This window comes from Phalacrocorax aristotelis, chromosome 21 (genome assembly GCF_949628215.1).
Source record: "Phalacrocorax aristotelis chromosome 21, bGulAri2.1, whole genome shotgun sequence".
Lineage (NCBI taxonomy): Eukaryota > Metazoa > Chordata > Aves > Suliformes > Phalacrocoracidae > Phalacrocorax > Phalacrocorax aristotelis.
The window spans coordinates 8,752,879-8,779,771 of NC_134296.1; the positions used below are offsets into that span (position 1 = coordinate 8,752,879).

The window sequence follows — 26,893 nt, forward strand, 5'->3', positions numbered from 1 at the left end:
TCCCCCTTTTCTGGGGGGTGTGGGAGGGGTGTGCGTGTACCTTTGTAAATGGCACTATTAAAGTAATGAGCTGCAGGTTGGAGCAGGTTCCCTTGTTTAGTGCCCTTCTTGGGGGTGAATAAAATTGGGGGAGTCCTGGGGGGGGTGTGATGATGTCACGTGGAGTGCCCCGGTGTCACTGGGGGAGCTGATAATGCGTCAGAGGAACAGGTGAGTGGGGGCGTCATGTAGGGGTTCCCCCCCAAAAAGGGGGGTTACAGCCCCAAAATGCCTGAAAATTCAGGGGGGCTATTACAAAAACCTCTTATATATATTGACATGTGTAATATTAATTTATAGATGCATAAAGGGATTTTGAGATAAGAACTTATCTCTCCTATATTATATAACGGATTTCGGGATACAAAAATTCTGCATCGAGATGCAGGGTTTTAAAACACAAAAGTAACTCGACCGTCTATATATCTAGATCAAAAAATAAAGGAGTTTAAAGTGAAAAGGATAGATGAAGGAATTCAAAGCAGAAGAAAGTCTGACTAGAGCGAGCATCTACGCTTAGTGTGTGTTACATAGTCTAAGTAGATGTGTAATCTAAATAGAGGTTATATAGAGTGAAATAAGCCGAGGTATAACTGTAAGTAGATGTCTAAATAGAGAAGTCGAAAAAGATTGAAGTGTCAAAGGGTAAGTAAGCAGATAGCTAGCCTAAATAGCTGTTTTATGTACGTGTTAATATGGAAGTCTAAACAGGTATGTGTAAAGAGATATTCTGTGTAAGTGTAAATATAATAGCTAAGTCTAAACAGATGTTGTATGTAAATGTAAAACAGATAGTATATATAAAATATAGATGTACTCCGTAAGGATGTGTAAGTAGACACATAGTGCAAATGTCTATGCTATGTAAGGTTTTAAAATGCAAAGAAACCACGTTGATAGAGATGTTTATAGAGAAGATTTAAAAATTAGACACACAGCCCACCCCCCAATCAACTGAAGGCACAAAAGCGCTTTCAAATGCTGCCCCTTCCCCGTTCTCCTTCTCCCATCCCGATTTGGGGCCGATTCCCCCAAATGGGGACTTTCCCCTCTGGGGCTGCGTAGGCAGCCTGGGAGCTGCTGCCAGGGCAGACACACACTCCAAAGCCCCTGAGTCTGGGTCTGCAATGGGGGGTGAAAAACCCCAAACAGGTTTGGGGGAAAGAAAACAATTTGGGGCTCTTGGGAAAGCCCACTCCTGCTGGGTTTGTGCAGTTGGAAAGGAGGGGGGTAAAAAAAGCGGGGGTGGGGGGGCGGAACCCTGCTAACCATTCTCATGCACAAAAGCAAAAAATCGCCAATTTCAATGTTGTGGAAAGGGTGAAAAAAACCCGGAAGTGAACCGTTTGGAAAAGCAATCCCAACTTTTACCTTATGGAAAAGCAAAAAAAAAAAAAAACCCCAAACGGACAAAACCAAAGTAACCCGAACAACAACAAAAAAAGCCAAACCATCCAACCGGAAATCACCAAAACTAAATAAACCCACCGAAAACCCTAAACTGGGGAAAATTTGGGGTGAAACACCGGCAGTTTGAGGGGCATTGCTGGGGCTTATCTGGAATGGATTCGCCGGAGCGGGTCAGTTATCTGGAGCGGATCATCTGCTGCAGGTTAGCCCAGGTGAGTTGCCCGTTGTGGATTATCCTGGGGGGACCCCCTGGTGTCAGTCATCCCCATGCATGTTCCCTGTGGCGTGTCTGCCCAGACATGCCCCTGTCCAGCGGTGTCCGCCTCCTCCCCCGCCCTCCCTCTGCGTGTGTCTGTGCCCTCCCAAACGCTTTCCCCTGACATGGCCCCCCCGCATGACTCTTTTTTTCCCCGGTGACGTCCTCCCTCTCCCTGGCCTCCTGTCCTGTGCTCGCTGAAGCCTTATGCTTACGCAGGATGAGCAGAGCAGGGTGCTGGCGGTGCAGAGGCGAGGCGAGGCGCTGCCAAGCCAACGAAGCCCAAGGCTCAGCAGCGCACAAGTCCTTTGCAGGTCAGCCACTGGCACCTGGTCTGCCTGGCTGCCCCGTGCCCTGACGCACAGCTGCCCCCCTCACCCCAGGCAGCCTGCCTTCGGAAGGGCAGCTGTGTTCCCCTGATTGATTTTCTTCTTTAACCCTCTAGGACCTGTTGACTTGCTGCTCTCCCTGTCACAGCCCTGATGCCGCAGGCCTACAGCAACTGATGGGGCTCACTCCGGGGGGGTGGGGGGTGGGAAAGGGGACCTTTCTCCCCAGGTCGTTTGTGCTGCTTCTCCTCCCTAGGGCGTGGGGTGGGGGTGAGTGGGGCAGGAGGGAGGACGGTAACGGCCACCTGATTTTTAAAGCAGTCGAGACGGAAGGACTAAAATGCTCGAGGCACTTTGGTGGTGGGCGGTGCGGAGGCAACGACTGACACTGCTGGGGCTGCGGGAGTGGGGAAGGTGCAGAGAAACATGAGCTCTGCGCACGCAGTAACAGTTCCGTTATCCCGGCGAACGTGACCCAGAGCCGGCGCGGGTCTTGCCCCAGAGAAGAGTCACGGACGTCGTGCCGCTGCCGCCGTGCTGTGCTACGGCAGCCGGGAATCGCGCATGCGGAGTGGCGATGGTGGACCCTGCTGACACCGTGCGGCCAAAGTGCGGTACCGCACCCGGAACAGACGCATGCGCAGTGGCGACGATGTGTCACTGCTCGCTGCTGCCACCGAGCGACCGAACCGCGGAACAGCGGGGGTCAGCTGCGCTACCCTGCTCGCGGCAGTCACCGAGCGATCAAAACCGGGTACTGCAGACGGGCAGCCGCCCGTTCCCGAGGGTGAAGTTTTTTCGCTGGTCGCTGCTGCCACCGTGCAAGCAGATGCCGGTACTGCAGCCAGGCAGTTCCGTATGCACAGTGGCGCTTTACTTTCTGCCCCTGCTTCCACCGACCGCCCAAACGCTCGCAGTGCAGGTGGGCAGCCGCGCATGCGCAGTGGCGCCTTTTTGTGCTCGCTGCTGCCACCGAGCGATCAAACCGCGGTACTGCAGGTGGGCGGCCGCGCATGCGCAGTGGCGCCTTTTTGTGCTCTCTGCTGCCACCGTGCGACCAAACAGCGGTGCTGCAGGTGGGCGGCCGCGCATGCGCACTGGCGCCTCTTTGTGCTCGCTGCTGCCACCGAGCGACCGAACCGCGGAACAGCACGGGGGGAGCTGCGCTACCCTGCTCGCGGCAGTCACCGAGCGATCAAAACCGGGTACTGCAGACGGGCAGCCGCCCGTTCCCGACGGTGAAGGTTTTCCGCTGGTCGCTGCTGCCACCGTGCAAGCAGATGCCGGTACTGCAGCCAGGCAGTTCTGTATGCACAGTGGCGCTTTACGTTCTGCCCCTGCTTCCACCGACCGCCCAAGCCCTCGTAGTGCAGGTGGGCAGCCGCGCATGCGCAATGGCGTCTCTTCCTGCTCGCTGCTGCCACCGTGCGATCAGACCGCGGTACTGCAGCTGGGCAGCCGCGCATGCGCAGTGGCGCCTTTTCTGCTCTCTGCTGCCACCGTGCGATCAAACCCGGGTACTGCAGGTGGGCAGCCGCGCATGCGCACTGGCGCCTTTTCTGCTGGTCGCTGCTGCCACCGTGCGATCAAGCCCGGGTACTGCAGGTGGGCAGCCGCGCATGCGCAGTGGCGCCTCTTTCTGCTCTCTGCTGCCACCGTGCGATCAGACCGCGGTACTGCAGGTGGGCAGCAGCGCATGCGCAGTGGGCCTTCATGCTCTCTGCTACCACCGTGCGATCAAACAGCGGTACTGCAGGTGGACAGGCGCGCATGCGCAGTGGCGTCTCTTTCTGCTCTCTGCTGCCACCGTGCGATCAGACCGCGGTACTGCAGGTGGGCAGCCGCGCATGCGCAGTGGGCCTTTTTGCTCTCTGCTGCCACCGAGCGACCAAACCGCGGTACTGCAGGTGGGCAGCCGCGCATGCGCAGTGGCGCCTTTTCTGCTCTCTGCTGCCACCGTGCGATTAGGCCGCGGTACTGCAGGTGGGCAGCCGCGCATGCGCAGTGGCGCCTTTCTGCTCTCTGCTGCCACCGTGCGATCAGACCGCGGTACTGCAGGTGGGCAGCCGCGCATGCGCAGTGGCCACCCTTTGTATTCTGCTCGCTGCTTCCAGCAAGCGACCGAACCCCGGGACTGCAGGCGGGAGCTGCGCTACCCTGGTAGAGATTTCTACCCGCCCCTTACCCGATCGCGGCAGTCACCGGTCGATCAAAACCGGGTACTGCAGACGGGAAGCTGCCCGTTCCCCAGGCTGAAGTTTTCCTCTGGTCGCTGCTCCCACCGTGCAAGCAGATGCCGGTACTGCAGCCAGGCAGTTCCGTATGCGCGGTGGCGCTTTATTTTCTGCCCCTGCTTCCACCGAGCGCCCAAACCCTCGTACCGCAGGTGGGCAGCCGCGCATGCGCAGTGGCGACCTTTTAGCTCTCTGCTGCCACCGTGCGACCAAACTGCGGTACTGCAGCCAGCAGCCGTGCACGGGCTGTAGCGACATTTTGCCGCGCTCACTTCTCCACGCCACTTAGTGACCCCCCGCACGCTACGTGGTGACGTCACCGTGGGGGCCGGAACCGTGTAGGCACAGCCCCTAGCGACAGGTGTTGACCCCTTGCGATAGCCCGTTGAGGGCGGTCCTGATACCCCTCGCCACGCTCTTAGCAACGGGCCCTGCCCCCGGCGATGGGCAGGCGGGCCGTCTGATGTCCGACCCACCTGGCCCCACCCACCCACTTTGGTGCTGTGCGGTGCACTCTGCTCTCTGCTGCCACCCTGCGAGCCTTCATCCCTCGGGGGGGCTCGGCCCGCCCCTTTTGCGGGGCGCTGTGGGAAGGGCGGGGGCGGGGCCCGGGGGTCGAAGAGCCCCAGCCGGGGCTCGGGCAGCTCTTGCTGCCCCTGGGCTTCTCTGCCGTCGGTGCTCCCGTGTTCCCTCGGGCGGTCGCAGCTTTGGGGCTGTCTCAGCCCCCCGGGCAGGCGTGCTCTGGCGTTTAGAGAAGCGGAGGCGTTGCCTGAGGTAAGGATTCCAGAGCTTGGCACTCTTTGGCAGCATCTGTACTAGAAAGGTCCCTTGTGGCCTGCTTTGCTTTTTTTCTCCCGGGATGTTGTTTCGGGCGCTGAGGGGGCGGTGAGACGGTTTAGTGGTATGGTGTTCTGTTTGGGGTTTGTTTTTTGCTTTGCTGGTTTTCTTCCCCCTTGTGAGATCATTTCATTCATTTATCATTTCATATTATCATTTACCCCGCGCCATTTCCGTCCCCTTTGGGCAGCAGCGGATCTGCTGCCGCTTCAGGCGGCCGCTTTCTCGAGGGCGAGGAGCTGGGACGACAACGGGCCGCTGCAGGCTCTGGTCAGGGTAAGAGGCTGTTCCCTGGGGAGCCGGCGCAGGGGGAGCGGAGGTACGCACGGGCACTTGTCGGTGCCCCTGGCCGGTAAAGGGAAGGTTAAATTGTTAGAGTGCAAATAAATACATTTTATTTAGGGAGGAGTCGTGACTAAATTTAATCGCACCTATTACTGAGCAAACCAGGCAGTCATTATTCCTAATCTGTAATTAAAAAAAAAATAAAGGCAGTCCTTTTTTATGCCATAAATAGAGTTGCGAGTCATTAATAGCTCAATCTAAATACAGCCGTTATTACATCAACTGCAGGCATTAATGACTCCTGATCAGAAACAAAATAAGGACAGTTTTAGAATCTACAATGAAAATTGAACTGGAAAGCTAAATTGGGAGTGGGTAATACTGAAATTGTAACAGGGCTGTTAGAAAGTTCAGAGGCAGCGACAGCTCCTGCTTCCAACCCAAGCAGTAAACGAAGCTTTAGATTCTTAAATGAACAGAAATAAAGGTGAGCTGTTAAACAGTGGCTGGGTTCAAGCGTAGGCATTAAGAAAATTTGCAGGTGCGGGTGATTCCTGACGAGAACTAACAATTCCAGAAGATTTAGATTTAAAATGACAAAGCTAATGGAGTGCCACAACCGCCCGGATGTAACTGCAGCCGCTTTGGGGGAATGCCCCAGCCCTCCCCAACCACCGCTATTAATTACTGCCAAGGAGAGCGAAAGTGAAAGTAGAAGCAGTGCAGGTGAAATGCGAGCAGTACGCTTTTCCTAAGTCATCTCTTCGTGTCAGGAGAGGAAAGAAAATGGAAAGAAGATGTTTGCAGGGGGTCTGTGCTGGGTTGCCTGCGCGTCTCTTCCGTGCGTCCTTGAGGAGACATTTAGCTCCTGTTGGGTGCTCGCAGGTGGAGACAGGGCGAGCTGGAGGCAGGATCGGTGCCGGCACTGATAAAGGGATGGGCAACGAGCGGAGAGAAGAGGGGGCAAGGGCTGAAAAAGGGTCTCCAGTTCTGCAGGGAAGGCAGCGGGATGTGACTCGGCAACCGCTCTGAGGAGTGCAGGGTCATTCGCTGCGATGAAGTCAGGGTCTGCGGCTGGCCCGGAGAGGCAGCAGAAATCCCAAACTCTTTGCAGGGGTACCGGCCAGATTAGGGCAACACCTGAACAGTAAAACCATTTAGGGGAAGCAGAGCTGGGCTGCACCGCGTGGCCAACCTCCCTCTTCTCCATGAGTCCCAAAGGGGCAGCTCCAAGAATGTGCTGAGAATTCATCCCTTGCGCTAAAAATGAGACGTAAGTAGCACCCACCCGTGAATTTTATTTTCTCTCTCGCTCTGCGGCTCCTGCCTGCTTGTCTCTCCTCAGTGCTCACCTGCACCCGTGCTCGGATGGGGCAGCTGAGGGAAGGTGCTGCCATCTCCCCAGCCCCGGCGGACCGCCCCTCAGCTGTGTCCTCTGTCAGGGAGCGTCGTCATCTCTCCTGCCTCCCAGAGCGTGTCCTGTAGTGGCAGACGCGCGGGCTTTTCCCTGCACGCGCATACGGGAAGGGAAGCACAGTGAGAGCTGGGCTTGTCAAAGAGTAACGGGGGTGGTGGGAAGCGTAGCTAGAACCGGAGAGCTACAGCGCAAAAGCGAAGCGGACGGGACACAAAAGTAAAATGGTGCACAGGAATGCTGAGGCGAGAACTCCCGCAGCACACAGGAAATCAGTGTCGGAATCTATTTTCTTCTGACTGCCAAATTAAAAATAATGGCACGCTTTGCAACGCTAAGCTCGCTCTGATCGTCTGAACTGTTTCTTTCCAACTCCCCACCGCCCCCAGCACACCGTTCAGCCTCCTCAGCCTGAAATGCCTTGTTTTCCTTCTTTTTTTTTTTTTTTTTTTTATGACAGGGCAACTTCTGTTCCCGAGGTGGTGCCCACAGTACAGCTATCTCTTTGAAGGCAGTTTGGTTTAGGTCAGAGAATGTTTAGCCTGGACTGAATCAGCCTCTGTTTCTATTTCTGGAAATCATCGGTCCTGTGCATAAAGCCCGGAAAAAAGGAAATATGAACCAAAGGACGTGGGGCCTGCAGGGGTAGGAAAATATTTGAGAAGAGGTTCAGTGGGGAAATGATTGTTTGTCTGTGGGGCGTCCAGGCAAGCAACCCAGCTGCTAGAAAGCGGCGCTGTCCCCAGGATGGCCTCGGCGGTCCCGTCGGAGTCGGGGGAACAAGGACAAGGCAGGGTGAAGCATCTGACCTGCCGTGTGGAACGTGACTGTACAAAGCACGTGTGATGCACTGCAAGTTCATTTGTTTAAACTGTGAGTTAAAGAAGGTGTGCAGTTGCTTTGTAAACAGCCGACGCTCTAAAGCTACACCCGTCTAACTGCTAGCTGTATTAAATCTATCGTATTGCTGTTTCTGCATTAAAAAAAGTAACAAACCAACACACCTATGTAAGCACGTCTAAGTACAATGGAAAACCACTGTTTAACGCGTGGCATGTGTGGGTTGTTTTTTTGGGGTGGGAGGGTGGGGTGTATGACAAAAACCTGCGAGAGACACACGCGCATACGCACATGTCATGTTTAGCGCTCACCTAAACCCAAAAAAGAAAATCCACTCTTTATTTTGCAGCATTAGCATTAGCTTCCAGCGCACAGCCTGAGCGCGTACCTCTGCTCTCACCATCTGCTCCCTCTTCAACCGTGTGTGGCTGTCATCATCAGCTTGCACAGGCTTTCCTCGTGCAAGTTTCCGCAACAGCTTACGAGAAGGCAGGGAAACAAACCCAGCAAGACGCGTAGTGCCTTCCTCTATGGGCTCCGTCCAGCCTTTGTTAAAATGAGCAGAAAAGAAATCTGCTGCTGCCTTTACCCTGACTCGCTCTTACAGAGAGCATCTGACTTGACCCGCAGCAAAGCGATGCCCCAGGCAGCAGCACGTATTGGCGCGGACCGCGGTTTCACCCACCTGTTTTACTGCGCCGGTCCTTTCCCACGGCCGATGCCGCAGATGTGGCGCGCCCCACCCCCAAACCTCTTTACGAGGGTTCCCTGGGCTCTGCAAGTCGCCTGCTGGACGTGTTGCTGATTCAGGCACGGGCAAAGTCAGCTTCTTCGCTGGCCTCGGGCCAGGGCAGCCACGTACTCGAGGGAAACTCAGAATATCTCCAGCGAGATCTCACCGGGAGGCTGGGACCTCGTCAGTAGGGGAGAAAGCCAAGCGACTGACACTGAAAGGGAGCTCTTTGCTAGGCTGTAGATCGTAAAGTTAACAAAGAAAACAAACCTGCCTTTTTAAAAATGCCCTCTTTTGAGTCTGCCACGTTTGATACAGATTTTTAAAATTGCAGGGTATATCTCCTACAGGCCTCATGCAAAGGGAAGTGAGTACCTCTGGCTCTCAGGACAAGGGGGTCCCTCAGGAGCCCAGGCGCTCACGCCAGCCGGCATCTGGCACAGCACAGGGCAGGAGCTTTGGCAGTAGTACGTGAGCTGAGAATGAGAGTCAGGCAGCACTGCACGCTTCTCCTGTGAGCCGCCGAGGCTCGCGCGCTGTACCTTCCACAAATAAAAGGCCAGAAGAGTCAGCATTTCTGCTAGTTCCAGCCTCATCCGTACCCTCGTTAGTGTAACTGTAAGCGAGCGTCCCGTAGCGACTGGGAGCGTGGCAGCTGGGCTTCCTGCGCTGCCTTAGGTTGTGCCCTTGGAGAGACCCTTCTCCGAGCCCCGGGCTGGGTGGGCTGCGGTGCCGTTCAACGCTGAATAGGCACGAAGGCCTATAAACAAAATGTATTTATATTGCACCCATACCCGGCAGCCAACCGCCGCTTTATTTACGTATTCTGCACCTCCTGCCGACGCTTTTAAACTTAGCCGATATTGCCGCAGTTTTCTCTGACGGGGCAGGGGACTGCCACGCAGCAGGGGGAGTTTCTGGGTGCCTCCCACGGACACAGACGTCCTCAGCTGGGTAGGGACAGGGTGAGAGCTGGAACAACTCTGCTGACATGTAAGGGCCGTCCCAGGGCAAGGCTCCTCGGTCTGGGGGCTGAAAGGCGAGCCGCGCTGGGTGGTTGGTGTGGGAGTTGTGGAGCAAGTAGGGGAAAAAAAAAACAACAAGAAAAAACCATCCAAATGTTTCACAGCAGGTAGAAAGCTTGGCAGAAAGCAAACTGAATGCTGTAAAGACAAAAGCCGAAAGCCGGCTATGGACTGTACGAAAAGAGTCAGTGCCACGGAAAGAGGTTATTTCTTCAACTGACCATAGGAGGCTTTTTGTGAGATAACACAACACCTCTTCTTTCTGCTACAGCGCGGCACCGCAGCAGTAATGGGCCAGAGCGTGCGAGCGCCTTTGGCAGGATCGGTAACGGCCGGGGCACGGCCGACCGGCCAGCCCACCTTCCGCACAAGGAAAACACCATTCCCCTGGAACGCCACGCAGACCCAGGACGGGTAAGGCGGAGGCCGAGCCCAGGCGCCCCCATTGCCAAGGACCACCTTGGCCTTGCAGCGTCTCACGCTTCGGGGTGTTCTGCTGGCCGTGGCTAAGCTCAGGCCCTCTGCTCGTGGCTGCCCCCGGTCCCCCGGCGCCGGTCGGGCCCCAGCCCCCAGCGCGGTGCGGCGCAGGGCAGTGACCCAGCAGGGCGGCCCCACGGGCCCCAGCCCCCCACCCCCCGCCGTGCCTGCGGCCAGGGCCCCGCGGCCGCCGGCCCCTTCCTCCTCTGCCCGCTCCCGTCGCGGACGGCTCGGTATGTGTCACGAGGGGCAGCCCCGTTGAGCAGCTCTCGGAGGGCGCGCGGCTCTGCCCGGCCGTGACCGGGGCCCGCAGGGGTTTCCCGCTCGCTCGCTCGCCCCGAAAGGAGCTGGCCCCGAGCCGGCGCGTCCCCCCCCGCCCGGCCCACGGCGCCCTCGCGAGCTGAGCGCGGCCCGGCCAGCAGGGGGCGCTGGCGCTCAACGGCTGGGCGCGGGGGCGGTCCGGCGCGGGGGAGGGGCCGGTGGGGGCCGGTCCTTCCGGCCGCCCTCTAAGGGCCGCCCCGCGGGGCTCCGGCTTCCGGTGGCGCAGCGCGGCGGAGCGGAGGTGGGAGCGGTGCGTGGGGCGGCTGCGCCGCGAGGTGTCTCTTTGCGGTGCCGGGGCCCCTCTGCGGCCCGGCGTGGGAAGCCCGTGGCCGGCGGAGACTGCTCGGAGCTGGGCGGGGAGCACCGCGGCAGTCCGACCGCAGGCAGCCATCCCCTGCGGTGGCCGCCAGCTCCTCAGGACTCCTGGAGGCCTGGCAGCGCCCGACCCTCGCCTGCGGCAGCCGCCTGGGAGAGCAGCGCGGCCGTGGCCAGGGGCCGGAGAGCGCTGGTGAGTGAGTTCGGGCAGCGGTGGAGGCTCCGTGCCGGGCCCGACCCCGGGCCGGGGTGGGGGGGGGGCGGCTCCGTGCCGGGCCCGACCCCGGGCCGGGGTGGGGGGGGGGCGGCTCCGTGCCGGGCCCGACCCCGGGGCCGGGGCCGGGGTGGGGGGGGGCGGCTCCGTGCCGGGCCCGACCCCGGGCCCGGGGCCGGGGTGGGGGGGGGGCGGCTCCGGGCCGGGCCCGACCCCGGGCCCGGGGCCGGGGTGGGGGGGGGCGGCTCCGTGCCGGGCCCGACCCCGGGCCGCTCCGGGCCGGGGTGGGGTGGGGGGCGGCTCCGTGCCGGGCCCGACCCCGGGCCGCTCCGGGCCGGGGTGGGGTGGGGGGCGGCTCCGTGCCGGGCCCGACCCCGGGCCGCTCCGGGCCGGGGTGGGGTGGGGGGGCGGCTCCGTGCCGGGCCCGGGCCCGGGCCGGGGTGGGGTGGGGGGCGGCTCCGTGCCGGGCCCGGGCCCGGGCCGGGGTGGGGGGGGGGGGCGGCTCCGTGCCGGGCCCGGGCCCGGGCCGGGGTGGGGGGGGGGGCGGCTCCGTGCCGGGCCCGGGCCCGGGCCGCTCCGGGCCGGGGTGGGGGGGGGGGCGGCTCCGTGCCGGGCCCGGGCCGGGGTGGGGGGGGGGGGCGGCTCCGTGCCGGGCCCGGGCCGCTCCGGGCCGGGGTGGGGGGGGGGGGCGGCTCCGTGCCGGGCCCGGGCCCGGGCCGGGGTGGGGGGGGGGGGCGGCTCCGTGCCGGGCCCGGGCCGGGGTGGGGGGGGGGGCGGCTCCGTGCCGGGCCCGTCCCCGGGGTGGGGGTGGGGCGGCTCCGTGCCGGGCCCGGGCCCGTCCCCGTCCCCGGGGTGGGGGGGGGGCGGCTCCGTGCCGGGCCCGGGCCCGTCCCCGGGCCGGGGTGGGGGTGGGGCGGCTCCGTGCCGGGCCCGGGCCCGTCCCCGGACCGGGGTGGGGGGGGGGGGCGGCTCCGGGCCGGGGTGGGGGGGGGGCGGCTCCGTGCCGGGCCCGGGCCCGTCCCCGGGCCGGGGTGGGGGGGGGGGCGGCTCCGTGCCGGGCCCGGGCCCGTCCCCGGGCCGGGGTGGGGGGGGGGGCGGCTCCGTGCCGGGCCCGGGCCCGGGCCGGGGTGGGGGGGGGGGCGGCTCCGTGCCGGGCCCGGTCCCGGGCCGGGGTGGGGGTGGGGCGGCTCCGTGCCGGGCCCGGGCCCGTCCCCGGGCCGGGGTGGGGGGGGGGGCGGCTCCGTGCCGGGCCCGGGCCGGGGTGGGGGGGGGGGGCGGCTCCGTGCCGGGCCCGGGCCCCGCAGAGAAGCCCTGGTCGGGCATCGTTCGCTTTTGCACAATGTAGGGCTTTCCCCGTCTATTTTCTGTGTCCTGTGTTTTGGGCCACCTGAAGCCCTTTGGCCGGGTAGGTTTGGTGCGGGGAGATGGCAGGTCTGGAGCCTGAAAGATCTCGGGTGGGGGGCGGGGGAGGTATTTTTGCCTTAAAACTCTGAGCCCACCTCGTGTGTCATGTCGTGTTATCACGTCGTGAGTCTGGTGACTGTGGCAAATGGCTCAGTTGGGCGTTTTCTGATAAATAACTTCTGAACGTGTGCGTGTGTAGGCACGGGGAGATTTGTGCAGGGTGACAGAGCCTCTTGTGCTTCTGTGCTAATGTCTACCTGTTCTAGACCTCCAGTGTTGGAAAGCCTTTGTTTAGTGCCTAGTTGTGCCTGCGTAACAAATGTTTTAGCTGCTGATGTGTTATACCTCTGCTGTGAACTTTTTCCTGGGTGGCTTGATTGTTTCTGGTTGTCCGTGTAAATCTAGGCAGATATTTTCTGCCCGGTGGTGAAGCCTATCGCTTTGGATAACAAAGGGCAGGAGAGCAATAAAGAAAAAGGTGATTCGTCTGCTGCAGCTCCTTGGAAACGATTCGTTCCTTATTTTCTGCCGTTGGGGAGGTGTTGTGCTTTCCAGATAATGCAGCCTCTCCTGTGCCTGTCCACGCCGTGCATTTTTGTCCTGCCCTTGCTTGAAAAGGCTCTCCTTGCCTTCTTCCTCTCTGCTGCAGTTGGCTTAATCTCTCGCTGCTGCTGCTGGAAGAGGGATAAAGGGAGTGTTGTCGATCGGGTTGTTAAAAGCTTTTTCGCGGGCTGTAACGCGCGGGAAGGGGTGGGCGGGGGGGGGGCGACTCAGTACGGGGGAGGGGGAGGATCAGGCTGCGGGGAAAATAGGAAACCAACATCACCCTTCCCTCCTACGGCGCAGCCCAGCTGCACGGCTCCCCGGGGATGCCCCTGCCCCGCGGGTGTACCGTGTGTGCGCCCCCCGCGTGGGGCGGGGGGGACGACACACCCCCACACAGTCGGCGGCACTGGGGCAACCCCTGCCCCAGGGCTCCGCGCTCGTACCCGGCTCTCCCCGCTCCGGCACGGCACGGGGCTGGACGCACCGAGGAGACCCCGGGGCGGCTTCTCGCGGCTGGGCGAGAACAGGGCCTGGCCCCGAGCAGCCGAGCGGGCACCGCCAGTAGCTCGGAGGAGCGGGGCCGGCTCGGCTCGAGGCGTCAGAGCGAAAAGGGACGAGAACCATCCCGGAGCGTTGGGGGGGCGGCGGATGGTCCGGTGGCCGGGTTCGGCTCCGTGCCGGGCCGTGGGGCAGCCGGAGCCGCGCCGGGGGGCAGGTGAGGAGCCGCGTGGCCGGGCGCGCTGTGGGTCGGCGGGTTTCGGCTGTGGGGTCTCCCGGTCCGCGGAGTCCCCTGGGGGGGGTTGCGGGCAGCAGTGGCCCCGGGCCGAGCGCTTTCGTGGGTCGGTGGTTGTGTTTTGGGGCCGAGCCCGTGCCCGGCCGTGGGGAAGTAGGGGCAGCCCCACCCGGCTCTCGGCTGCTCCTCGTCGGGGTCGGGCGGCGGCGGCGACCCCGGCGGGGGCTCCTGTGGTGCCGGGCGGGTCCCCCCTTGCCCGCGAGGCAGGCAAGGACCCTGGCTGCTGCCGCCGCGGTTTGCTGGAGGCGGGCTGGGCCCGGCCCCCTGTGGGGTTGGGGTGCGGGCCCGGCGCTGCCGGGGAAACGCGGCCTGCGAGAGCAGGAAGAAAGTGCTGCCGGGCCGGTGCTGGGCTGCCCCGCCGGGGTGCGGGGCCGGGCCCGCGCAGTTCAGTTCCCAAGGCCTCCCCGACAGTGCGCGCGTGGGCCGTGGGGGTGCAGGGCTGTGGGGTGGCTGCGCTCTCCGCGCCCCTGAGCGTTGCCCGTGGGGACTGCGGAGGGGGCCGGGACGCAGCCAGGCTCAGCTGGTTTGGTCCCTGAACGGGGAGAGCACAGCTCTTCTGTTCCTGGGCCTTGAGAGCAGGCTCCTGTGGCTGACGCCGGGGCCCTGAAACAGATCGAGTCGTGCGTTTTGAGGGCCTGAGCGAGGGGACTAAGTCGTGTGGTTTTGGGCTGAGGAGCAGAGGTCAAGTGCTGCGCCTTTGGGACTTGAGAACAGGCTCAGCAGCTGGGCTTTTTGGCTCAGAACCGGTCCCAAAGTGAGCTGGTTTGGGGGCCAAAAGCAGCAGCCGGTTTGGCTGCTTGTGCAGGCTGGGGGGTGGGGGCATTGGGGGCTGCAGGGGAAAGCAGGGGTTGGGCAGGGTACGAGGACCCTCCCCGGAGGTGGGGGTCCGGTCACATCGGACCCCGAAGTTCGGGAGGCCGGCATGCACCAGAGCGAACTCGCCACCTGAGGCGGGTCTCTGGAGGAAGGGTGCTTTTTGGATCCAGCGCAGCGCACCCTCTTTGGGTCCAGCTCTTCTTTCTGTGCTGCTTAGGATAGTTATTAACCAATTAATTAATCATACAAACTAAGTCACAACAGCTCTATCGGCTCCATCGTGGTTCGGAGCTCTGAATCAGTTTCTTTTGGTGTCTAACACGTTTTTTCCCCAAGGAGAGGCTAAGTTTCAAAGTTAATTAGTTCTCACAAGTGTGTCAGTCGATAAAATTGAGTTACGATTGTTAAAACCACAAAGGTGACAGGAGTCTCACGGATCTGGTCTATTTCTGAAAATGTATTAATCCCATGCAAATGTCATCGGGATACAGATCATCTGCACTTCATGCTCTGACAAGACAAGATGCTGAGACAGGGATGAGCTCCAAAAGGACTGCTGAAAAGAAAAAAAACGCACTCCACGAAGTCATGGGGTTTTTTTGTTTGCGTTTGGGGGGGCGGGGTGGCTTTAACAAAAGAGTGCAGTGTTGGCCGGCAGCAGCCTGCAGAGCACTTTTGCTGCCTGATCTCTCCTTTTCTTTTCTTCCACTCCTCTTTCAGGGCTGTAATTGTCATTTGGATAGTTTTAGAAGAGCAGTTAAGTTGCTCGCCTGTGTCAATGTGCTGGTAATACCAGGAAGGTGAATGCTTGAACCGGTCGGGCGGGTGGGAATAACTTGGCTGCAGGTAGAATTTCTGAGGGAAGACCAGCAAAACCAGGAAGCAAATAGCAAGTTCCCAAAAAATGTGCGGGTGTCAAACACATAAAAGTTTCATTGCCGAATGTTTTTGGGAATATGTTCCCAATGGCTATTTTTAGTAAACATAAATTTTCAGGAGATTCAGGGTTGTGCGTGGCAAAACATGTCCCTCTGTTTTTGTGTCCTGCCGCACAAACGGCCGGCGGCAGGGCTCTTGTTCCCCGCTCTCGCTATTGCCACAGCAGGGCTGCGATATTTAGACCTAAGTGGGGATGGGTTTAGGAATGGAAGGAGAGAGAACGCCTGTGTTCTGTAAGGGCTATGAATGCTGACCCTTTGCCTCCGTCTGCCGCTTTTCCTGTGCGGGTGATGAAGCTGTTTTACTTTTCTCTGTTGTTCCAGGTCTAAATAGCTGCGAAGCTGTCGCCGCTGTGGGTGCGCAATTTGTGTTGCTGTGTTTCTGTGGAGTTCTAGCTACGGCTCGCTTCTAGTGTGGCCAAGCGTCAAGGTAGGGCTTTCAGCTTAAAGCTTCAGAAGCGCTGCGCGCCGAGATGGGTGTAGGTGAAACTGCTGTTGCGCCTGCAGCTGTGCTCGCAGGGATGCTGGGTGGCTCCGCATCAAACCGGCGAGGTGCGCGTGGACCTCCGTCGGGCTGCGCCCTGGGTGCGCGAGCGTGCCGTGTTTTTGCTGTTCCGGCTTGTACGTGCGAGGGCTTAACGTTTGATTTAATGCATTTCCTTTAACGGCAGGCTGTAGTTGGGCTCTAGACGGTATTCCTACGTGGGCACAAGAGCTGTGGAATGGTTAAGCTGTTGCTGTGCCTCCAGGTGACTTGTTCAGTAACGCTGTTTTTCCAGGTGCAGATGGATGAGTCGTGCAGGGCAATGGAGGAGGGCCCAGGGGAGCGCTGTAAGAAGGTGAGTCTGTGTAGTACTGGAGGGAAGATGTGACTGATGGCTATAGGGCTCCATTATGGGTTTTACTCTTTTTTTTTTTTTGTGATCCGAGGGTGCTAAGCGATGAGCCGAGCGTGATGTGGGCCCTGGAGGTGAGTCAGGCAAGGTGACCGGTGCTTGGTGGGCTGGAGTAGGTGTTCTTTTTCAGGTTATTCAGGGTTTTTTCTCCTTCTCTTCACTTTCCCATCCCAATTTGGGGCCGATTCCCTCAAACGGGGACTTCCCCCTGTGGGGCTGCTTATGCAGCCTGGGAGCTGCTGCCTGGGCACAAAAATACCTCAAACCCCTTACTCTGGGTCTGCAATGGGGGGTGAAAAAACAGAAAGAATTCTGGTGGAAAGAAAACAACTTGGGGCTTCTGGGAAAGCCAACTCCAGCTGGATTTGTGCAGCTGGAAAGGAAAAAAAGGGTGGTGGTGGGGAAGGAACAACCACCTAAAAGCACCCACCAACCATTCTCATGCACAAAACCGAAAGTGAAAATGACCATTTTTTGTAGGGTAAAAGCACAAAAAGTCCCCACAGAACTCAGTAGTTTGGAAAAGCAACCCCAATTATTACATTATGTAAAGAAGGCGGGGAAAAAAAGAAAACCAAAACAAAACCCTATCACAACCCTGATGCCACATGCCTACCAGCAGTTCCTGGGGCTTATTCTGCGGGGGTGGGGAACCCAACCTTGTTCCCCAGGTTTGCTGTGCTGCTTCTCCTCCCTCGGGCATGGGGGGGGCAGTGGCATGGACAGTAGCAAGCACCAGATGTTTTTAAGCGGTCGAGAGGAAAGGACAAATGCTCGAGACGCTTTGCTGTTTGGTGCAGAGGCAATGAATGGTGCTGCTGGGGCTGCGAGGGGGAAAGGTGCAGAGGAATAGAAGCTCTGTGGATGCAGCCAAGTTATGGTTTCTGGATGGTATTAATCGAGAAGAGTAATTCAGATAATGCTGCTGCCCAGCGACCAGAATTGGGTACTGAGCCCGGGAGCCGCGCACGCGCGGTGGCGTCCCTGTGATCCCCATTGCTCTCTCCGCAGGTAACAGCCCTGCGATGCTGCGGTGCCTGCGAGGTGATGCCGCCGTGCTCGTTGCTGCTTCCTGGTAAGGAAAGGCCTCCTCCGCTCCTGCTGCAGCGTGGTGGTGTGTCGGACACGATTCCCTGTGTCGGGTGAGGCCTAGGGCTGCCGGCGAGGTGAGCGAGCGCCTTTGGTGGGTGCAGGGGTGTCTCCTTGTGTGCCTGCACTACTGGGGCTGGTGGGATGGGAAGCTTCAAACGACCCGCCGAGGCAGGCTTCTGGTATGCTAAAGGCGAGTGGGTGAGGGCAGCCCTAGGAGTTACTCGGGAGCTGATAGAAGGGAAGAGGGAAAGGAGGAGGAGGATGATGACCTTTTCCCCCTGCCCAGGGTGCAGAAGATGGCCGACTCTCCAGCTCACCAGAGCTCCCCCTCAGCCTCCCCTGGCCCCCCTTGCCCAGTGCGCCTGCTCCCAGCTCCAGCACGAGCGAGCTAGGCTACGTGCCGAGGAAGCCTCATCTCGTAAGAGCTGTAAGACACCCATGTGTTCTCTTCAGGTGGAGGACGGCCTAGAGTCTGGAGCTGCAGAAGAGGCAGGGAGGAGAGAAGGGGAAAGAAGCATCTGAACGGCTAAATTGTGCCAGCAGCGCTGAGAGCGAGAGTCGCGGTGAGTCCTGGGCCAGTGGGGCCCCGTTGCCTCTCTTGTGCGTCCTGGGCCCTCCCTGTCTCTCCCCCGGCCCCCTCTCTTTCCTTACCTGCTGCAAAATTTTATTTTTTCTTTTGGGCCCCCCCCGCACCTTCTCTCTCCATCTCGCTCTGAGTGGCTCCCTGCCTCCCCGTCTTTTTCAGTCCTCCCTCTCTCTGTCCTGTAGCCTGTGGCTCCTTTTTCTATCTCCGCCTCTCTCTGCCTGGCTCTGGCTCCGTTTTTTTATTCCTCCTGCTCTGTCCTGTAGCCTGTCGGTATTTTGTCTTTCTCTGGCCCTCTCGGTCTGACTCCCTGTATTACCGAAAAACGCGGTAAAATCGGAAACGACTCCTCAACGCCAATTTAGTATTAAAGAGCAGGCATTCTTTATTCACGGCGCCGGATGCACGGGGGATCGCTCCTGCTGGCATGCGTACCTCACGCACCTTTCCCATACAATTTGTAGATCAAAATTTTAGGTATTCATACATAGTCATTATTGCCCTGTCTACTGATCGGTACAAACTTGCTCGTTCCGTATGTAAATCGCTGCGCAGGCTCGGTTGTCCTCTTCCGTTGTTTTCTTCTGAGTAGGTGGTATTACTTGGGTCGGTGGTGGTCTGTGAGTCGGTGGTCGCAATCTCCCCCTGCCGGAATTACCTTTTTACCTTCTTGGCTAGTTTTCTCAGTCCGCTCCACGAAACCGCGTTTTGTCATCCTTTTCTGACAGAAGCACATTGTCTGTTCTGTTCGCATTAACGATCGCCTAGGGACTAAAATGCAGATCGACGGATGCGCTGATTCGTACGCTCCATGTTCCCGTAATGGAACACTGTCTCTGGTTGGTTGATTTCATCGCTTTGGTTACATTTCCCCCGTATGGAAGTTCTGAAATAATAATTTTCTCAATACTTCCATCCTAGATCAATAATATTCCACTATGTCAGTTCGGTGTTTGGTTCATCTTCTCAAAGTTTTCACTTGATGGTGGTCTCCAGGGTGTATGCAGGTCCCATTTTCTACCCAAAATTTTATTAATTTGTTGAACTACCTCTGCAAAAAAATGTGGTGCTCTATCAGAGGACATTCCCGTTGGCACTCTAAATCTTGGTATTATTTCTTTCAGCAACGTTTTAACTACTACTCTAGCTTTGTTGGTGCAGCACGAGAAAGCTTCTGGCCATCTAGAAAATTTGTCAATCAGCACTAAGAAATACTGCTCTATCTATTTTGTCTGGGTAACTCAGAGAACTTAATTTGCTAATAATTTCCGGGAGAATTTTTTGTTTTGTTACTCCTAAAGGTGGTTTCCTTTGGTTCAGGGGATTATTTCTAGGACAGATTGGACACTTAGCTACTATGGGTTTAACTATTCTTGTCATGCCTACACACGCTACAGATGTTTTTAAACTCAAAACCGTAGCATCTACACCCCAATGTGTTTGCTCATGCTTTTCTTTTCAAGTTCTGTCATAACTTGTGGGGTTGTTATTATTATTACTTGTTTTTCTGGTGTTATCTACCACCTCTCTGTGTTTTGTGATGTTTCCAATTGTTCTGCTAATTGCTCATCCAATTTATTATATCTCGGTTTCAACTTTGGAATTCTGATCTGTTTTACTGGTACTAGCGCAAGGATACCTTGCTCTGCAGTCCTCTTTGCAGCTTTATCTGTCAATCGTTTGCTTATGTTTACAGCCGTCTGGCCGAATTGATGAGCTTTGCAACGCTTTACCGCCACTTCTTTTGGTTTCTGCACATCTTCCGAAAGTTGGAGAATGTCTTCTTTATGCTGTATCGATGATTTTTGGGCTGATGGCAGTCCTTTCTCCTTCCCAATAGCTCCATGATCGTGGATCACACCAAATGCACGTTTGGAATCAGTCTAGATATTTATCCTTTGTCCTTCTGCCATTCGCAGAGCTCGCTTCAATGCTACCAATGCTGCTTTCTGTGCTGAGGTGTTTGCAGGCAGCACCCCTGACTCCGTTCCCTCGGCGGCGATAACGACAGCATATCCGGCCATTCGCTTCTCTTCTCGCCCAGAGCTTCTTCCATCTGTAAACAACTCCAGATCAGGATTTTCCCAGAGGTTTGTGTCTCAGGTCTGGTCTGCTGGAATAGACTTGTTCAATAGTTAGCAAGCGATCGTGTTCGAAATTGTCCGTAAGGTTTTCTGTTGTTAAAAACGTAGCAGGATTCAGTATAGCAGTAGTCTTCGATTCCACATCGTCTTGTTCTAACAGAACAACTTGATATTTCAACATTCTGCTAAGGGATAGCCAACGACCCCCCTTTTGTCCTAAAACAGTCACCGCTATGTGCGGGACACATACTGTCATCTTCTGTCCCATTGTTAACTTTGGGGCTTCCCGGATCGGCAGCGCTGTTGTTGCTACTGCCCGTAAACACCTAGGCCGTCTTTTACTCGCGTGGTCGAGTTGTTTGGAGAAGTAGCCCACAGGTCTCTTCCAGGTTCCCAGTCGCTGTGTCAGCACTCCAAGGGCTAAATGTTGTCTTTCGTGGACAAACAACTCAAAAGGTTTAGCGAAATCAGGTAGGCCTAATGCAGGGGCCATCATCGAGGCTCTTTTCAGTTCTTTGAATGCCGTTTGGCATTCGGGCGTCCGGGTTAAATATTTATCCTTTGATTCTTTCAATGCCTCATATAATGGTTTTACATAGAGTCTGTAGTTCAGAATCCAGAGCTGACGCCATTTCACTATTTTCAGAAAAGCTCTCAATTCCTTCGGGCCGCTAGGTTTGGGAATTTGACAAATAGTTTCTTTCTTTTCACTTTCTAATTGTCTTTGTCTTTGAGATATTTCAAATCCTAAATAAATGGCTGCTGCTTCTCCTATTTGGGTTTTGTTTCTGGAAACTCTGCATCTTCCTTGGCCCAGAAAATTTAAAAATTTCAAAACATTATTCTTTACTTTCTGCCACTATCAGAATGTCACCTGCATTCTGTAACAATATGCCTCTCCCTGGGTTCTGTTTTTTCTATACATTTCTACATTTCTAATTTTTTTCTTGCCAGCTGAGTCCCAAATATCGTAGGACTAATTTTAAATCCTTGTGTAAGTACGGTCCATGTTAGCTGTGTCTTTCATTCTGTGGTGGGGCTTTCCCATTCCAAAGCAAATAGGCTTTGACTTTTTATGCCTGGAGGTATGCAAAAGAAGGCATCCTTCAAATCTAGTACAGTAAACCATTTATGCTCCTCCTTTAAAAGAGGTCAGTAAAGTGTATGGATTAGCTACTACCGGATGTATGTCTTGGGCCACCTGATATATAGCCCTTAAATGGTGAACTAGCTAATACTCTTTGCCTCTAGATTTCTTTACTGGCGACACAGGAGTACTATATTCTGATTCACATTCCACTAAAAGCTCATATTCTGAAAAATTCTATAATTAACTTCTCTAATCCTTCTTGAGCCTCTCGCTTAATAGGGCATTGTTTTTGTCTTACCGGCTTGGCTCCAGGCTTTAAGGTTACTTTTACCGGCTCTGCCCACTTAGATCGCTCCGGAGCTCCGCTCGCTCAAACCAAAGGATAATTACTACGTTTTCCACTTCTTCGGGAACCTGTTCCTCCCTGGAGGAATCCTGTAACATAAACGCTCTCGCCTCTGTGGCTTTTGATTCTGGTATTAGTAATTTAATCTCTCCATCTTTAAAAGTTACTTGAGCATCTAATTTACTTAATAGATCTCATCATAACAGAGGCAGTGGACATTCAGGCATATACAGAAATTGGTGAGTTGCCCATTGCTTCTCCAATTTAAACTTTAATGGCTCTGAGAGGGGCTAATTTTTCTTTGCCCTGTCGCACTAACAACACCTACGGATTTATGATTAAATTTCTCTTTACGTGTATTCAGTACCAAAGAAGTGGCTCCCGTATCTACCAAAAATTCTATTTCTTCATTCCCTAGCTTCAGTGTAACCAGGTGTTCAGCTAGGCTTGATTCCCCTGGTCTCCTTCATGCCAAGCTACTTCAAGCATTTTACCCAGATCTCTGGATTCAGGTTCTTCTAGCTTCTGAAGGTTTCTTCTCCCCCCCCCCCCCCCCCCCACTATCTGGGGCTGATTGTCTTATGAATATAGAGACCAACTGAATTGCTTTTTCTGGTTTTTCTGCGTTCAAATGAGTATATTTTCTGGCAGTCACCTTCAGTCTTTCCATAAAGGCTGAAGGGGACTCCTTTAATTCTTGTCTCGCTTCATAAATTTTGACCCATTTATTGCTTTTGGCATTGCATGTCTTACTCCAAATAAAATCTCTCTCTGACATCTAGTCAACATTCCCCTGGGTCCTGGCTGATTAGGGTCCCACTCGGGATTTGTAGATGGAAAATTCTTATTAATTGTTCTCTGTAAATTCCTGTTAGCATGTGCTCCCTGCACCTGCCTTCTGGCTGTATTCAATACTATTTTCTTGTCAGTTCCATCAAGTGAAGTATCCAGTATCACAAGTAGAGCAACACTTCAAGTTCTCACCACATTTTCCTCTCTCCAAAAACATTGCCGTAGAATCCTGTGGACGTATCTCACGCTGTTTCTGCCACGCTGGATGATTCCACAGTGTAAAGAACAAATCAACATATGCCACTTCTTCCCATTTGCCTTCCCTTTTTACAAAACAACATTAATTGCAAGGTGGTACGATATTGCAATGTCTCATGTTCTGGCCATTTGTGCCCACCTTCCAATTGATACGTTGGCCACCAATGATTGCAATATTCAATTAATGGTTTCCGAGTTAGTAGGTCATCACCCCCGATGTCTTTCCAGTGCTTCAAAATACATCCCAAAGGTGTTCTCTGTGGGATAGGTTTCTTACTCAGAAATGCTCCCATCTCCCAGTCAACTAGCAGTTGTGATTGTGCGCTATCGCAAATAGTAGTCAGAGGGACTCCAACCCCCGTTAGAGGTCTCACTGGAAATCCGCCACTGGGATCTGTAGCGCCCTGCTAGGTATCCCTGGAGACTTCAACCCCCTGTTGAAGACCCCCCTACCCTCGGGTCCCGCTCCACAGGCGCCTAGCAGAGACTTACCAACCGAGGCACCTCTTGGCCCCAACCCTGCGTGGCTTTTGCCGCGCCTTACGGGCAGGCCCGTGGGACTCAAACCCTCTATCCTATCCTATGTGGGAAGCTAACCCCACGTATTATTCTACCTAAGTTTCTTCTTAAAAGAATGCCTTGTTTACTTCAGTCCAAGGGATCTTGCTCAGAATTCTCTGGCCTGGGGATCGGAAGCTCTCCCCGAGAATTCCTTGGGGCTGGCTGCAGGTCCCACGGTCCCGCGGATCCGTCGAGATTCAAAAGCAGGGTCCCATCTGGGGTGCCAAAACTGTTACCGAAAAATGCGGTAAAATCAGAAATATCTATTCAACACAAATCTAGTATTAAAGAGCAGGCATTCTTTATTCACAGCGCCAGACGCACGGGGGATCGCTCCTCCTGGCGTGCGTACCTCACGCACCTTTCCCGTACAATTTGTAGATCAAAATTTTAGGTATTCATACATAGTCATTATTGCCCTGTCTACTGATCGGTACAAACTTGCTCGTTCCGTATGTAAATTACTGCGCAGGCTCGGTGGTGGTCCGTGAGTCGGTGGTCGCGATCTCCCCCTGCCAGAATTGCCTTTTGCCTTCTTGGCTCTTAATCTTGGCGGTCTTGGCTAGTTTTCTCAGTCCGCTCCACGAAAGCGCGTTTTGTCATCCTTTTCTGACAGAAGCACGTTGTCTGTTGTTCTGTTGACATTAACGATCGCCTAGGGACTAAAATGCAGATCGACGGATACGCCGATTCGTACGCTCCATGTTCCCGTAATGGAACACCGTCTCTGGTTGGTTGATTTCATCGCTTTGGTTACACCTGGCTTTGTTTGATTCTCTCTGTGATTCTGTTTTTCTCTGCCTCGCTTTTCCCAGCTCCCCGTCCCTCACTTTGAATGCCCGTTATCCTTCAGCAGCTCACTCTCCCTTGGTTGCCATCCCCGTTTCTGAATTCCTCCTGCTTTGCCACGTAGCCCGTGACTTTTTTCTTAATCTCTCTGTCTGCCTCAACGCTCCCGCCGCGCTTTTTAATTCATCTGCTCTGTACCCTGGCTACTGTTCTTGCCTTTCTGAGTTCTTCTCTGTCCAGCTCCCTTTCCCTGTTCATGAATTCCTGTTCTTCCTGCACCCGCCGCTGTTCCCTGTGATCTCCGTCTCTCTCTGTCCAGCTCCCTGTCCCTAGGTTTTAATTCCTGCCTCTGCCCGCTGTAGCCCGTCTAGATTTTTCTCTCGGCCTCTCTCTCTGTCCCGCTCCCTCTCTCTGTGTTCTAATTCCACGTTCTCTGTCACGTAGACCCGTGCTATTTGTTTGTCCTCATCTCTCTCTGTGCAGCTCCTTGCTGCTATGTTTTATTTCTTCCCTCTCTCTCTGTCTTTGTAGCCCATTGCTGTTGTTGTGTTTTTGGTTTTGTTTTTTTTTTTTCCACTTGTTTCTTCGTTTGTCTCTGTCTGCCTCCCAGTGCCTGATCTTTAATTCCTCCTTCCCTGTTGGGCCGCTGTTCCTTTTTTCCATTCTACGTTGTGTTCTCTTTGGTCTCCTGTTCTTATTCATCGGTTCCCTCCTCGCCGCCCTGTGGCTTGTCTCCATTTTAGTGTTGCCTCTCTCTCCCTCTCTCTGGCTTCTTGCCCTGTTTTTAAAATTCCTCCCTCTCTTCTCTCTTCCCTGTTGGCCGTGTGATCGTCAGCCTTTCTCCACCTCTTTCTGCCCAGCTCTCTGTGTCTATCCATTAATTCTTCCCTCTCTGCCCTGTAGCCTGTAGCTTTTGTCCTTTCTCCATCTTGCTGTCTCTGGCTTCCCTGTGACCCTGTTTTAGAATTGTTTCTCTCTTCTTTCTGTACGCATTGCGATTCCTTTTGCTCCCCATCTCCCTTTGTTTTGGGTGTTGTTTTGTTGTTGTTTTTCTGGCTCCCTGTCCCTAATTCTTAATTCTCTGCCTTCTCGTGCTCTGTACCACGTAGCCCCGTGGTTTGTTTTGTGGTGTTCCCTCCCTGGCCCCTTCCCTCTGTCGTTGGCTGTCTCGGCTCCCTGTCCCCGTGGCTTCATTCTTCCCTTTCTGCCCTGTTCTTGTCGCTTATCTTGTCTTTCTCCATCGCGCTCGGTCCAGCTTCCTGCCCCTATTCTTCTTTCCTCCCTCGCTGTCGTGCTGCCTGCCCCAGGTTCTTTGTGCGTCTCCAGCCTGCTCCTCTTCCTTCTTTGTTGGTCTGTGTCCTGCTCTTCCCTCTTTCTGCTGCCTCTCTTCCCCTCTCTCTGCTGCCTCTCTTCCCCTCTCTCTGCTGCTTTTATCTCCACCTCCGTCAGGCTCCCTGTCCTTCTCTGGCCGTCCTGTTCACTGCCTCGTGCCTTCTCACTACACGCACACACGTCCCCCCCGCCCCGTCCAGCCGGATGCCGCTCTTCTCTTCTCTCTTCCTACTGTCCCGTGCCCTGCTCCTCACCTTTGGTGGCCTCCCCCTCTGCCCAGCAGCCCGTCGCCCCAGGAGCCAGGCGACGGACGGTCCGTTCCCTGCCAAACCGGGACAAGCGTGTGCCGTGGCTTAGCCCCAGCTGGCTATTCTGCACCAGGGAGCTGCTTGCTCACTCCACCCTCAGTGGGCTGGGGGAGAGAGCTGGAAGGGTAAGAGTGAGAAAAATCATGGGTTGAGATCAAGGCTGTTTAATAGGTAAAGCAAAAGCTGTGCGTGGAAGCAAAGCAAGGAATTAATTCACTCCTCCTTTTCGGCGGGCAGGTGTTGAGCCACCTCTGGGAAAGCAGGGCTGTCATGTGTAACGGTTACTTAGGGAGAGAAATGCCGTAGCCCCTGCCCCCTCCCCCCCCCAAGGACTCCCCGTTCTTCCCCCAGCTGCGTGTGCTGAGCATGATGTCAAATGGTATGGAATATCCCTTTGGTCAGTTAGCTGGGAAAGCTTTCCCAGCTGTGTCCTCTCCCAGCCTACTTGCTGGTGGGGCACTGAGAGAACCAGAAGAGGCTCTGACTGTGGAAGCAGTGCTCAGCAAGAACGAAAACATCTCTACATTATTAACGGTGTTTTGAGCATAAATCCAAAACGTATCCCTTCCTAGCTACTGTGGAGAAAATGAGCACTATCCCAGCCAACACCAGCTCCGTGCGGCTGCGGCAACGGCGGCCGAGGTGGCCTTGGGGCAGGGGGAGCGTTGGGGACCCTGACCCACGAATGGCTCCTGGGACTTGTTACGTGCGCGCCTGCACAAACACCTGCCCTCTCCTTTGCCCTCAGGGCTGCGTTTGCGCTGCCTTTGCGTGGGGCAAGGGGCTGTGATGGAGCCCAGGGGAGGAGGTGGTGCACTGTGGGGGTGAGGGGAGGGGGCCCCCCGTTGCTGCTGCGCCTCAGCTGTGGGCGGGGTCTGGATGGAGGAGCCCCAGGTGCGGGCGGTGGGGCTGACGGTGCCGGCTCCTCCCTGGAAAAGGGGTGGTGCCCGGCTCCGGGGGGCCAGTGTGAGCCGAGGGCGGAGCGGAGCGGAGCTGTGGCCGAGCGTCAGCGGGCTGCGACTGTAGCGAGGGAGGAGGTGAGCGGGGGCTGGGTGGTGGAGCGCTGCGTCCCGGGTCAAGCCCCGAGGAGGGCTGCGGCGGGGCAGCGCCGGGTCGGAGCGGGCGGTGGGGAGAGCGAGGCTGTGCTGAGGGCTCGGTGGGGCTTCCGGGTGCATCGGCGGGAGGGACGGTGGCCCGTAGGGTCCGAGAGCGGGGAGGGCGGGCTGGCGGCGTGCCGGGAGCTGTGGTGGTGCGCCTGGCGGCTGGCCGTGCGGCCGTGTTGTGGCGCAGAGCATGCCGGGAGGTGTAGTCCTTGCGGCGCGCGGCTGCCGGGCGGCCGTGTTGAGGCGCAGAGCATGCCGGGAGGTGTAGTCCTTGCGGCGCGCGGCTGCCGGGCGGCCGTGTTGTGGCGCAGAGCTTGCCGGGAGGTGTAGTCCTGGCGCAGTGGCTGCCGGCCCTGTCACGTGGTTCGCCGGGGCGTGGCAGGAGGCGCGGTCTTCCGGCGCTCGGGTGCCGGGCGGCCGTGCCGCGTACGGT

At 56.6% G+C, this 26,893-nt stretch overlaps 1 long non-coding RNA gene across 1 annotated transcript in view; it reads left to right on the forward strand.

Moving 5' to 3' along the window:
* LOC142067309 (uncharacterized) overlaps positions 1–17,798 on the forward strand; it is an 82,656-nt gene extending 64,858 nt beyond the window's left edge. Inside the window, exons 8-10 of the long non-coding RNA XR_012663980.1 lie at positions 16,006–16,065; positions 17,134–17,288; positions 17,668–17,798. This is a non-coding gene — a long non-coding RNA (uncharacterized LOC142067309). The remainder of the gene's footprint in view (positions 1–16,005; positions 16,066–17,133; positions 17,289–17,667) is intronic.
* The last annotated feature ends 9,095 nt before the right edge of the window (positions 17,799–26,893 follow it).